Below are 11,505 nucleotides of genomic sequence, written 5' to 3'. Positions count from 1 at the left end.
TTAGTAATATTAAAAACAACTACAGCCCATCCACCGCCAGACACTGACTAATTGATCCCCATTCCACAAGCCATAACTACAGCCTTGATTGGGCAAGGGTCTGATTTCATTAACTTTTTCCTGCTGAGAAGACCACTGACCATGGACTACTGATTCTGTTTACAGAGGCTGAGCACTTGAATGCCTTCCTGCCTCTGCATCACCTTTTGACTTATAGGACCTAATTGTAATACATTTAATTTTTTTTTTTTTTTTTTTTTTTTTTTTTAGAGTTAGGGTCTCACTATGTTGCCCAGGCTGGTCTCAAACTCCTGGGCTCAAGCTTTTGCCCACTTCAGCCTCTGAAAGTCCTGGAGTTACAGGCCTGAGCCATCACGACTGGCCAACATTTAAATGTTGTCTCTGCCCCAAGGTGAACATGGGTCATATGTAACAGCCATGCTTATTCAGTATGCAAATATTAGGCTCCCCTTCATGAATATTCATAGATCCTTCTATAACCTATTGAATATGTATGTTTAGCCAACCTGTTCAGCATAAAGCTCCTATTCCCGGCCCTCCTCCTGTCAAGTACCTGCTAACGGCTTCAGCTGGAGGCTATGCTCCCAGCCTGTCTTGCAGGCTGCAACCCTTAATGAGAAATTCTCCTTTCTAAGTGTATAGATTGTGATTTTTAAAAAATTATTTATTTATTTATTGAGACAGAGCCTTGCTCTCTCACCCAGGTTGGAGTACAATGGTGCAACCTTGGCTCACTGCAACCTCCACCTCCCGGGTTCAAGCAATTCTCCTGCCTCAGCCTCCCAAGTAGCTGAGATTATGGGCGCCTGCCACCATGCCTGGCTAATTTTTGTATATTTAATAGAGACAGGGTTTTGTCATGTTGACCAGGCTGGTCTCAAACTCCTGACCTCAAGTGATCTACCCGCCTCCGTCTCCCAAAGTGTTGGGATTACAGGCATGAGCCACCACACCTGTACTTTTTAAGTTATAAGTTATTCTATTTTTCACCTCATTTCATTTGTATATTAAGAACATATGAAATTTAACGTAATGTAGCTGATAAATATCTATCTCTATATTTATTATTTAGAACCCAGAATTCTACTTTGGATAGTCTGTCTTGAGGAATCCTAAATACAGAAAAGGCTTTGTACACAAAAATGCTCATTGCAGTATTTTTTATTTATTTTTATTTTATTATTATTATTATTTTTTTTGAGAAAGAGTCTCACTCTGTCCACCAGGCTGGAGTGCAATGGCGCCATCTCAGCTCACTGCAACCTCCATCTCCAGGGTTCAAGCGATTCTCCTGCCTCAGCCTCCCGAGTAGCTGGGATTTCAGGCGCCCACCACTACACCCAGCCAATTTTTTGCATTTTTAGTAGAGATGGGTTTTCACTATGTTGGCCAAGCTGGTCTCAAACTCCTGACCTCGTGATTTGCCCACCTCAGCCTCCCAAAGTCCTGGGATTACAGGTGTGAGCCACCGCACTTGGCCTTGCAGTGTTATTTAAACCAACAAAAAACTGGAGATAATTGTCCGACAACAGAGAAATGTTTGGGTAAATTATGCTGTATCCTCCTTCTGGAAAATTATGCAGCCATTAAAAGTAATGCTTAAACAGAGTTGGTAATATGGTCTGAGAGACCAAAATACATACCCTTTATCACTAAGACAGAGCCTAAGGTTAAGGAAACAAAAGTTAATTACAGGGTTCAATGCAGCTGGCACGGCAACTCCCTAAATTCCTATGGCTACAAGAAAAACCGCATTCTGGTTAAACTCTCTAACAATAGGAGGTATCAGGCAAATGATCAGACCTCTCCTAACTAATTTATAAGCCAGACCACTACAGTTCTGACTGGACAGAAGACTGGCCTTACAAACATTATTTTCTTACTTTTTTAAACTTATTTTATTTTTTATAATTGAGATGGGAGTGCCCCATGTTGCCCAGGCTGGTCTCAAACTCCTGAGCTCAAGTGATCCACCCACCTTGGCCTCCCAAAGCGCTGGGATTACAGGCATGAGCCACTTGCCTACAAACATTCTTTTCTGATAAACAAAACTGTAGACCTTAAACCAGTTTCAGCCAGTTTATAGAGGCTGCACACAAACTGTCTTTGTGTTCTTTAGCTCACCTTTGATGTAAAGAGCCAAATTCCTCCTCATTTTAATGCTAAAACCTGCCCCAAAGTGAACATGGGATGCATGTTATATATATGTTTGTCCATTGTGCATGTACTTGGCTCCTCTCATAAATACACGTTTTTTCCCCAAACCTGCTAAATATATATGACTCTTGTGTAATATAGACCCTGTGAGGCATAAGACTCAACCTGCCGTTTCCCTCTTTGAAGAGAAGTGAGAGCACCTTTGGTCCATGTCTGAAACGACCTCTTCCTGGTTTTCAAACTGATACCACTTAGTAAAGCTCTCCTATCTACTACTTAGCCATCCTGGTGGTCTTTTGGACAGTAATAAAGTGGAAAAATGTTATAATATGATATTAAGTGGAAAATAATATGATGATATGTAGAGAGTGAAATCACACTGTTTTGAAAACTATAACTTAGCATGGAAGAAAACTGAAAGGAGCTAGGGGTGGTGGTGTGTGCCTATAGTACCAGCTACTGGGGAGGCTGAGGCACAGGATTGCTTGAACCTGGGAGGTGGAGGTTGCAGTGAGCTGAGATTGCTCCACTGCACTCCTGCCTGGGCGTCAGAGTAAGACCCTGTTTCAAAAAGAGAAAAAAGGCCAGGCATGGTGGCTCACACCTGTAATCCCAGCACTTTGGGAGGCCGAGTCGGGTGAAACCAGCCTGGTCAACAAGGCGAAACTCTGTCTCTACTAAACATACAAAAAAATTAGCCAGGGCAGGAATTCAAGACCAGCCTGACCATGGTGAAACCCATCTCTACTAAAAATAAAAAAAGTAGCTGGGCTTGGTGGTGGGCTCCTGTAATCCCAGCTACTCAGGAGGCTGGGGCAGGAGAATCACTTCAACCCAGGAGGTGGAGGTTGCAGTGAGCAAAGATCGCGCCACTGCACTCCAGCCTAGGTGACAGAGTGAGACTCCATCTCAAAAAAAAAAAAAAAAAAAATTAGCCGGGTGTGGTGGTACGCGCCTGTAGTCCCAGCTACTTGGGAGGCTGAGGCAGGAGAATTGCTTGAACCTAGCAGGCAGAAGTTGCAGTGAGCTGAGATTGTGCCACTGCACTCCAGCCTGGGCAACAGAGGAGACTCCATCTCAAAAAAACAAAACAAAACAAAAAACAGAAAGGAAACACACAGAAATGTTACCAGTAATTGTCTTTGAATTGTGGTTCTGCCAGTTATTGTCTATGTTTTTTTTTCTGATCATGTTTTTTTCCCCATAATAGAAACATTATTGGTTTGTTTTCTTTCTTTCTTTCTTTTTGAGACAGAGTCTTGCTCTGTCGCCCAGGCTGGAGTGCAGTGACGTGATCTCAGCTCACTGCAACCTCCTCCTCCCAGTTCAAGCTATTCTCCTGCCTCAGCCTCCCAAGTAGCTGGGATTACAGGCACCCACTACCACGGCCAGCTAATTTTTGTATTTTTAGTAGAGGCAAGGTTTCACCATGTTGGCCAGGCTGGTCTGGAACTCCTGACCTCAGGTGATTCGCCCACCTTAGCCTCCCAAACTGCTGGAATTACTGGTATGAGCCACCTCGCCTGGCTGTTTTCTAAGAACAACAAAATAAGTCTTCCTTATATTGAGAAAAAAACCTTATATCCTCTGATGCTCTTACTCAGTAATCGTAGTTCTACCCATTGAAAGCAAAGTCAAAATTATTTTCCATGTAAGAGCTTTTCTGATGTTTGACATTTGACTTCATTCCCCTATTTTTTATTCCCCTTTATTTTCTTTTCCCCTTTCTTTCTTTCTTTCTCTTTCTTTCTTTCCTTTCTTTCTTTTTCTTTTTTCCTTCCTTTCTTCCTTCCCTACCTCCCTCCCTCTCCCATCCCTTCCCTCCCTCCCTCCTTTCCCCCTCCCTTCCCTCTCTCCCTTCCCCCTCCCTTCCCTCCCTCCCTTCCTCCCTCCTTTCCTTCCTTCCTTCTTTCCTTCCTTCCTTCCTTCCCTCCCTCCTCCTCTCTCTCTCTCTTTTTCTTTCTTTTGAGACAGTGTGGGTAACACGCCCCCATGGGCACCGAGGAAGGAGAACTGTCCAGACCTCAGGCACAATTAGTGCCTGAAGAATATCTTAGTTTATAGTGTTATTACTCAGCTATTTCCTTTATATAATCTTTATATATAATCATATATTAGTTTATAGAATTAGTGCCTGAATTATAACTTACTGCTTACATATATCCAGCTTATATAATCATACTTAATACTTATATCTAGCATACTTAGTTCTATATAATCTTTCTATATAATCATATAGATATTGTAGTCAGAGCTGTACTGACACATTTAGTGCTGATTTATAGAATCCTTCTATATAACTATAGAGTAGTTTGTAGTAGGAGGAATGCCTAGAGCAGTCACAGAACAGAAGCAGTACATGGGAAAGCAGGACAAGAACCAAAGATCCAGGCGGTGGCATCCCTGCCTGAAAGGGCATACGCTCTATGGCAGGCTTGGAGCAAGAGACTCTCCTCCTGAAAAAGGAGTTGTAGTACCTTGCATCCAGTTCCTGTGGAAAGTAGGCCTCAGGCCTGAGATCCTGGAAATAACTGAGGGAGAACTCCTCTGGTGTGACCAGACACAGGGGCTGTACACCTGTCAGTCTTTTCTTGCTTCTGTGCTAGCTCAAATCATCCTCCCATAAATATCTTAAGAGAAGAGCACAAGTCTGTCAGCTCCCACTGCATTGACTTACAGTATCTATTAGAAACCCTTTGAAGTCTCCAGCCCCCAGATAAGAAGTGTTGTGCATGACACCTGTTGCACACAGCCCATCTTCTTGCCTTGGTGGCCCAATGGGGGTGGACCCCTTTTCTGTACATGACCCTCTACTACACGGCATGGCCCCCTACTGTGCACGGCCCACCTCTCTGCCCAGGTGACATAATGGGGTGGCCCCCTGGCTTGTGACTCATGTGATTATTGTATGCCCTATGACTAAGCCTATAGATGATGACCTCACTTATGACCCTGCCCCCTGCTTGTACCTAATAAATACAGATGCTTCTGGGCATTTGGTGCCCCCACTGATCTCTGCTCATAGGTTTCGTGGCCCCTGAGTCCAGCTGCTCTTCACCAGCTCTTCAGTGTCCTGCTTCTTCTAGGATCCTGCACCTCAGCACAGCATAAGGGACACCCCACGACCCTGTGGGACCCAACAGTCCTACAAGACAGGGTCTCACTCTATCACCCAGGTTGAAGTGCAGTGGAGTGATCTTGGCAACGTCTGCTTCCTGGACTCGAGCAGCAATCCTCCCATCTCAGCCTCCAGAGTCGCTGGAACTACAGGCATTTTCTTCCAGCCTCCTGTGCAGCTAGGATTTAGTCACATGACCAAGGTACACCATTCAGATGCATTGGAAGCTGGGAAGCTGAAGAACCTGGGAGGGTGCATAATTGATCCAGGTGAGTGGTAGCAGCAGTTTCATCCAATTTCCAGAGACAGCCAGGGCAGCAGTTATAAGAGCAGCACCCAGCATTTGGTCAGATGAGCCAGGGAAGCAACAGCTTTTGTACCCAGAGGTGGCAGATGGAGTGTCTTCACAAGAACTGATGTGTGGCCTGATTTGGTACTGTTTCTGACTACACAGCCTCCAAGACAGCTCACTCGTCCTCCCAATTATTTAAGGTACTCCCTTATATTCTACTAATAAATTTCTTTTCTGGAAAGTCAGTTAAGTCAGCTTAAATCAGTCAGTTTCCATTACTTGAATCACAAACCCAGACTAAAATAACTTCCCTGAATCTTCATTCTGACTAGATTTGCCCTGGGGGACAGCTCAGGGTGGGAAAAGTTGGTCTCTGCCAAGCCTCTACAGCCCGTTCCAGACCAGACAGGGATTTCAGCTACCAAAACCTGCTCTGACACCCAGTTATTGTGTAACTGAACAACTTACAGGTCAGAGTGGGAAGGCGGGATCGGCTCTGAATTTGATTCTCCGTAGCCATTTGATTCTCTAGCCAGTAGGTGGGGGCCTCCTCAGTCTTCCGAAATCAACCTGCGAGACATCGCCCTCTCCTTCCCCTCTCACTGCTTCAGGAAGTAGCGAGGTGACTCAGTAGGCACCCCGTGGGCCAGGTGGACTCCTGGCGACGCCTCTTGTATTCTAGCCCCACTTCCTCAGCCCTCCTCACATACAAGCCACAGAAAGAGAAAAGACATGAGACCACAGAGGCTGCGCATTCCCCGTGGCCCCTAGGGTTTATGAGTATCTGTGAAGGCATCAGAGACAGGACATACTTTTCTTTGTCCAGGGTGATGGAAAGGACAGAGGAGTTATGTTTTAACCCTGGAGTTGAAAGACTAGAAAATATCTTCTCCTTCCTCCTAGAAATGTCCCCCAAGGTTGGGGGCTTCTCATGCCAGTGCCAACATGGCTCACATTCAGGCATCCAAGTGATCTTCCTCCCACTGTATCACTATATCTGCCTCCATTCTCCATCCATTCCTATGTCCCACCATAGAATATTTAAAAGCCTGGAATGGACCCCATTTACAAGTGAAGAACCCGAGTCTGAGAGTTTGGCTTGTCACCTCAAATCTAAATTCTGCATAGCTTCCAAGAATCTCTAAAACCGGGTCTCACTCCACCTTTCAACTCATGAGTTCTCCATAGTAGTGATCTGCAAAATTGTCTGCCCCCCAATCCTGAGAGAATATATAAGAACCATGCAGTTTCTTGCATATTCTTTTTCTTTTTGCATAGTTTTTAAGATAGTAATTCCAAGCTGTATCTAAGATGAAGCATTTTTAAGCCAATCAATTTTTTAAATTCTTTTTTTTTTGAAACAGAGTCTCACTCTGTCATCCAAGCTGTAGTGAAGTGGCACTATCATGGCTCACTACAACCTCTGCCTCCTGGACTCAAGCAATCCTTCCACTTAGCCTCCCAAGTAGCCGGGAATACAGGTGCACACCACCACATCCAGCTGAATTTTTTTAATTCATTTTTTATTTACAACTATCTTTTTCCTGCAGTAATTTTTTTAAATTCTTAAATTCTTGACATTATAGAACTAAACTGAAATCTATTAACATTCCACTCTTACATTTTATTGACAATCAAATAAAATTCATGAGCCAAAAAACTCCAAACAAAACTAATACCAGGGAAAAGCTTATAATACTAAATATGGATTCCAACACTAACAGCTGAACACATAAAATTTTATGATTTTAAAATTCTTATCAGATGATAAAGTTGTGTAGAAACTGAACATTTAGGCCGTGTGCGGTGGCTTATGCCCGTAATCCCAGTACTTTGGGAGGCAATGACGGCTGGATCACAAGGTCAGGACTTCAAGACCAGCCTGACCAAGATTCTGAAACCCCGTCTCTACTAAAAATACAAAAATTAGCCGGTCCTGGTGGCATGCACCTGTAGTCCCAGCTACTCGGGAGGCTGAGGCAGGAGAATTGCTTGAACCTGGGAGGTGGAGGTTGCAGTGAGCTGAGATCGCGCCATTGCACTCCAACCAGGGCCACAGAGCAAGACTCCATCTCAATTAAAAAAAAAAAAAGAAACCAAAAATTTACTAAGTATTTAAAACCTGGAATCAGGCCCAGTGCGGTGGCTCACGCCTATGTAATCTCAACACTTTGGGAGGCTGAGGTGGGCAGATCACCTAAGGTCAGGAGTTCAAGACCAGCCTGGCCGACATGGCGAAATCTGGTCTCTATTAACCATCCAAAAAGTTAGCCTGGTGTGATGGTGCATGCCTGTAATCGCAGCTACTCAGGATGCTGAGGCAGGAGAATTGCTTGAATCTGGGAGGCAGAGATTGCAGTGATCCGAGATCACGCCATTGCACTCCAGCCTCGGCAACCAAATATTCCACAGTTAGATCATGAGAAAATAGCAGAAGAGGGAATCTACACTGCTCTAGCCATACCCCATTCCCTTCTCAGAGAAAAGCCTGACATTGATTAGGTACCAGACCTGACTAGTACTGTCAGCAGAACCAGTGATAGTAATTTGCTGAACAGAGGAATCTTCTTCTGGATTGGCAATTTTGATCTGGGCCTTAGACCTCTTGCACATTTTTTTTTCTTTTCTTTATTTTTTTTTTTTAAAGATGGGGTCTCACTCTGTTGCCTAGGCTGAAGTGCAGTGGTGTGATCATAACTCATTGCAGCCTTGATCTCTGCATGCCACCACACCTAGGTAATTAGAAAAAAAATTTTTTTTTTCTAATTAGATGTTGCCCAGGCTGGTCTCCAACTCCTGGCCTCAAGGGATCCTCCCACATTGGCCTCCCCAGCAGTTGGGACTATAGGCACATGCCTTCACACCTGGCTGATTTTTACTTTTTGTAGAGACATGGGGTCACTATTTTGCCCAGGCTGGTTTTGAACTCCTGGCCTCAAGTGATCCTCCCACCTTGGCCTCCCAAAGTGCTGAGATTACAGGGATGAGCCACTGTACCCAGCCACCTTGCACATTTTTCAAGTGACATCTAGTATTTTTCATCCTTAGTTTAAAACATGATAGTTACTGGCAAGGCACGGTGGCTCATGCCTATAATCCCAATATTTTTGGATGCCGAGGCGGGTGGATCACTTGAGCTCAGGAGTTTGAGATTAGCCTGGACAATATAGTGAAACCTTGTCTCTACAAAAATACAAAAATTAACCAGTCTTATAACCCAGTCTCAAAATACATAAATAAATACATTAAAATTTAAAATAAAATTGTTATGGAGCAAAAAGCAATAGTTATGGAGGATGGATACAATTTGTGTTTGTTTTGTTTTGTTTTTGAGACAAGGTCTCACTCTGTCACTCAGGCTGGAATGCAGTGGCCTGATCACAGCTTACTGCAGCCTCAATCTCCTGGGCTCAGGTGATCCTCCCACCTGATCCTCCCAAGTAGCTGGGGCTACAGACACCCATACCACACCAGGCTACCTTTTTTTGGTGTTTTTTGTAGAGATGGCTTTTTGCCATATTGCCCAGGCTGGTCTCGAACTCCTGAGCTCAAACAATCCACCCACCTCAGCCTCCTAAAGTGTTTGGATTACAGATGTGAGCCACTGTACCAAGCTGCCTTTATTGAAAAGTAAAGGCCATCCCAAATCCCAGCTTCTACCTAAATTTCCCTTTTCTCTGAATTCCTATAGCACTTAGAGTTTGAGCTTCAAATCTCATCCTTGAAATCTGCATCATTATATTAGCAGTTTTGTTTCATGACACTTTAAGTAGACTGTAATAAAATTCCTTGCAATCAGGTTTGGTGTATTTGCAAAGTCAGATGCAGTGGCTCATACCCATAATCCCAGCACTTTGGGAGGCCGAGTGGGCAGATCACTTGAGGCCAGGATTTCGAGACTAGCTTGGCCAACATGGCAAAACCCTATCTCTACTAGAAGTACAAAACAAAAAAGCCAGGTGTGGTGGCACACACCTGTAATCACAGCCACTCCAGAGATTGAGACAGGAGAACTTTCTGAACCTGGGCAGTGAAGGTTGCAGTGAACCAAGATCATGCCACTGCCCACCAGCCTGCATGACAAAGTGAGACATGATCTCAAAAAATCAGGTAGCACATAAACTCCAGGAAGGCAGGGACTCTGTTTTTGTTCTGTACCATATAGGCAGCACCTGGCTTATAATAAAAGCTTGATAAACATTTGTTGAATGAGTGCAAAGTGTGTTGGTTCATGCCTGTAATCCCAGCACTTTGGGAAGCTGAAGCAGAAAGACTGCTTGAGCCCAGGAGTTGGAGACTAGCCGAGTTTTGTAGAGACCCTGTCTGTTGTAGAGACCAGGAAAACATGTGTTGAATGAATTGACTTGAATTTGAATCTCAGCTATTTCAAATCTTTTTAGCTTTGTGACACCTGGATCATTCACTTCAGAATTTATTCATTCATATAAATATTTGACAAATATTTGTTGCATGTCTTCTAGGAGCCAGTCACCATGGCTCTTAGTTCAAGAAGATATGTCCCTGCCTTGAGGAGCTCAAGCATTTAGTTATGGAGGCTGTTTGAAGGCTGGGGGGAAAGGAAGTGAGTGTGAGGCCTAGAGGGAGCTTCGAGTGGCTCTAGAAGGCAGAGCCATAGGAGGCCCTCCTGGGCCAGATCGCCGTGGGCCTCATCTGCCACATATGGGAATGTGAATTTGAATATCAAAACTCTAGGATACCACCAAGAGACTGCAAATCGGGAAGAGTCAAGGACAAATCTGTGTTTTAGAAATCCTGTCCAGGTGGCTATGGGGAAAGGAGATGATAAGGAGACATGGTTACTGCTCTTATCTAGGTGGGAGGTGACAAGAGCCAGAATAAGGCAGTAGCCATGACAGACATGGACTTAAAAGTGTGGATCTGATAGTAACCAAGGAAGTCTAATCAATTGGACTTAGTGATTGATTATAGGGCAAGGTGGAGGAAGGCTTAAATGTTAACACCCAGGTAGAAGACACAAAGGCCTTAGCCATGGTGGTAGCCATGGGGATGGAAAAGGAGAGACACAAATGAGAGCAGGAAGAAGAAAGAATCTACTGGATTTGATGATGGGTTTTGGATGAGGGGACTGAGAGAGAGGACATGAGTATTCCTGAATACCCAGATCTCTATCTCGGGTAACAAAGCCAGCGAGTGAGAGAATGTGGGAAGAAAGGCAAATCTGAAAGGCTTTGGGAAAGTTACCAAATCTCCCTGAACCTCAGTTCGTCCATTTTTTTTTTTTTTAAGACAGAGTCTCGTTCTGTTTCCGGCTCACTGCAACTTCCGCCTCCTGGGTTCAAGCAATTCTCTTGCCTCAGCCTCCTGAGTAGCTGGGATTACAGGTGCACGCCACCATGCCCAGCTCATTTTTGTATTTTTAGTAGAGACAGGATTTTACCATGTTGGTCAGGCTGGTCTTGAACTCCTGACCTCGTGATCCATCCGCCTCGGCCTCCCAAAGTGCTGGGATTACAGGCATGAGCCACCATACCTGGCCCATTTCGTCCATTTGCAAAACGCCAATGGTGTTTTTTAGCTCTAAGAGTTGTCATGATGATTAAATAACCTGGAAGACTGCAGTAGACACGCAATAAACACTTTTGGCTGATACTAATAATGGCATTCACTCATGTGCCAAACACTTAATCTTCATATAACCCTATACAATAAGTATAATTATTGTCTCCATTTTACCAACGTGGGAACTGAAACACAGAGATAGAAAGAAAATTGACCAAAGTAAATCAGTTAGTAAGTAGCAAAGCCAGGTTCAGAACCTAGGCAGTCTAGCTGCAGGGTCTACATAACTAACCACTTTACTATACTTTTACTGCCCTTTGGAACCTATAACTGGGCTTGAGGGAGGAAGGGGGAAATGGCAGGAAAGATGGACAGA

This window comes from Sapajus apella, unplaced genomic scaffold (genome assembly GCF_009761245.1).
Source record: "Sapajus apella isolate SASKATOON/1434 unplaced genomic scaffold, GSC_monkey_1.0 scaffold83, whole genome shotgun sequence".
Taxonomy (NCBI): domain Eukaryota; kingdom Metazoa; phylum Chordata; class Mammalia; order Primates; family Cebidae; genus Sapajus; species Sapajus apella.
The sequence above is the reverse complement of the archived record's forward strand: the minus strand, read 5'-3'. Positions refer to the sequence as shown.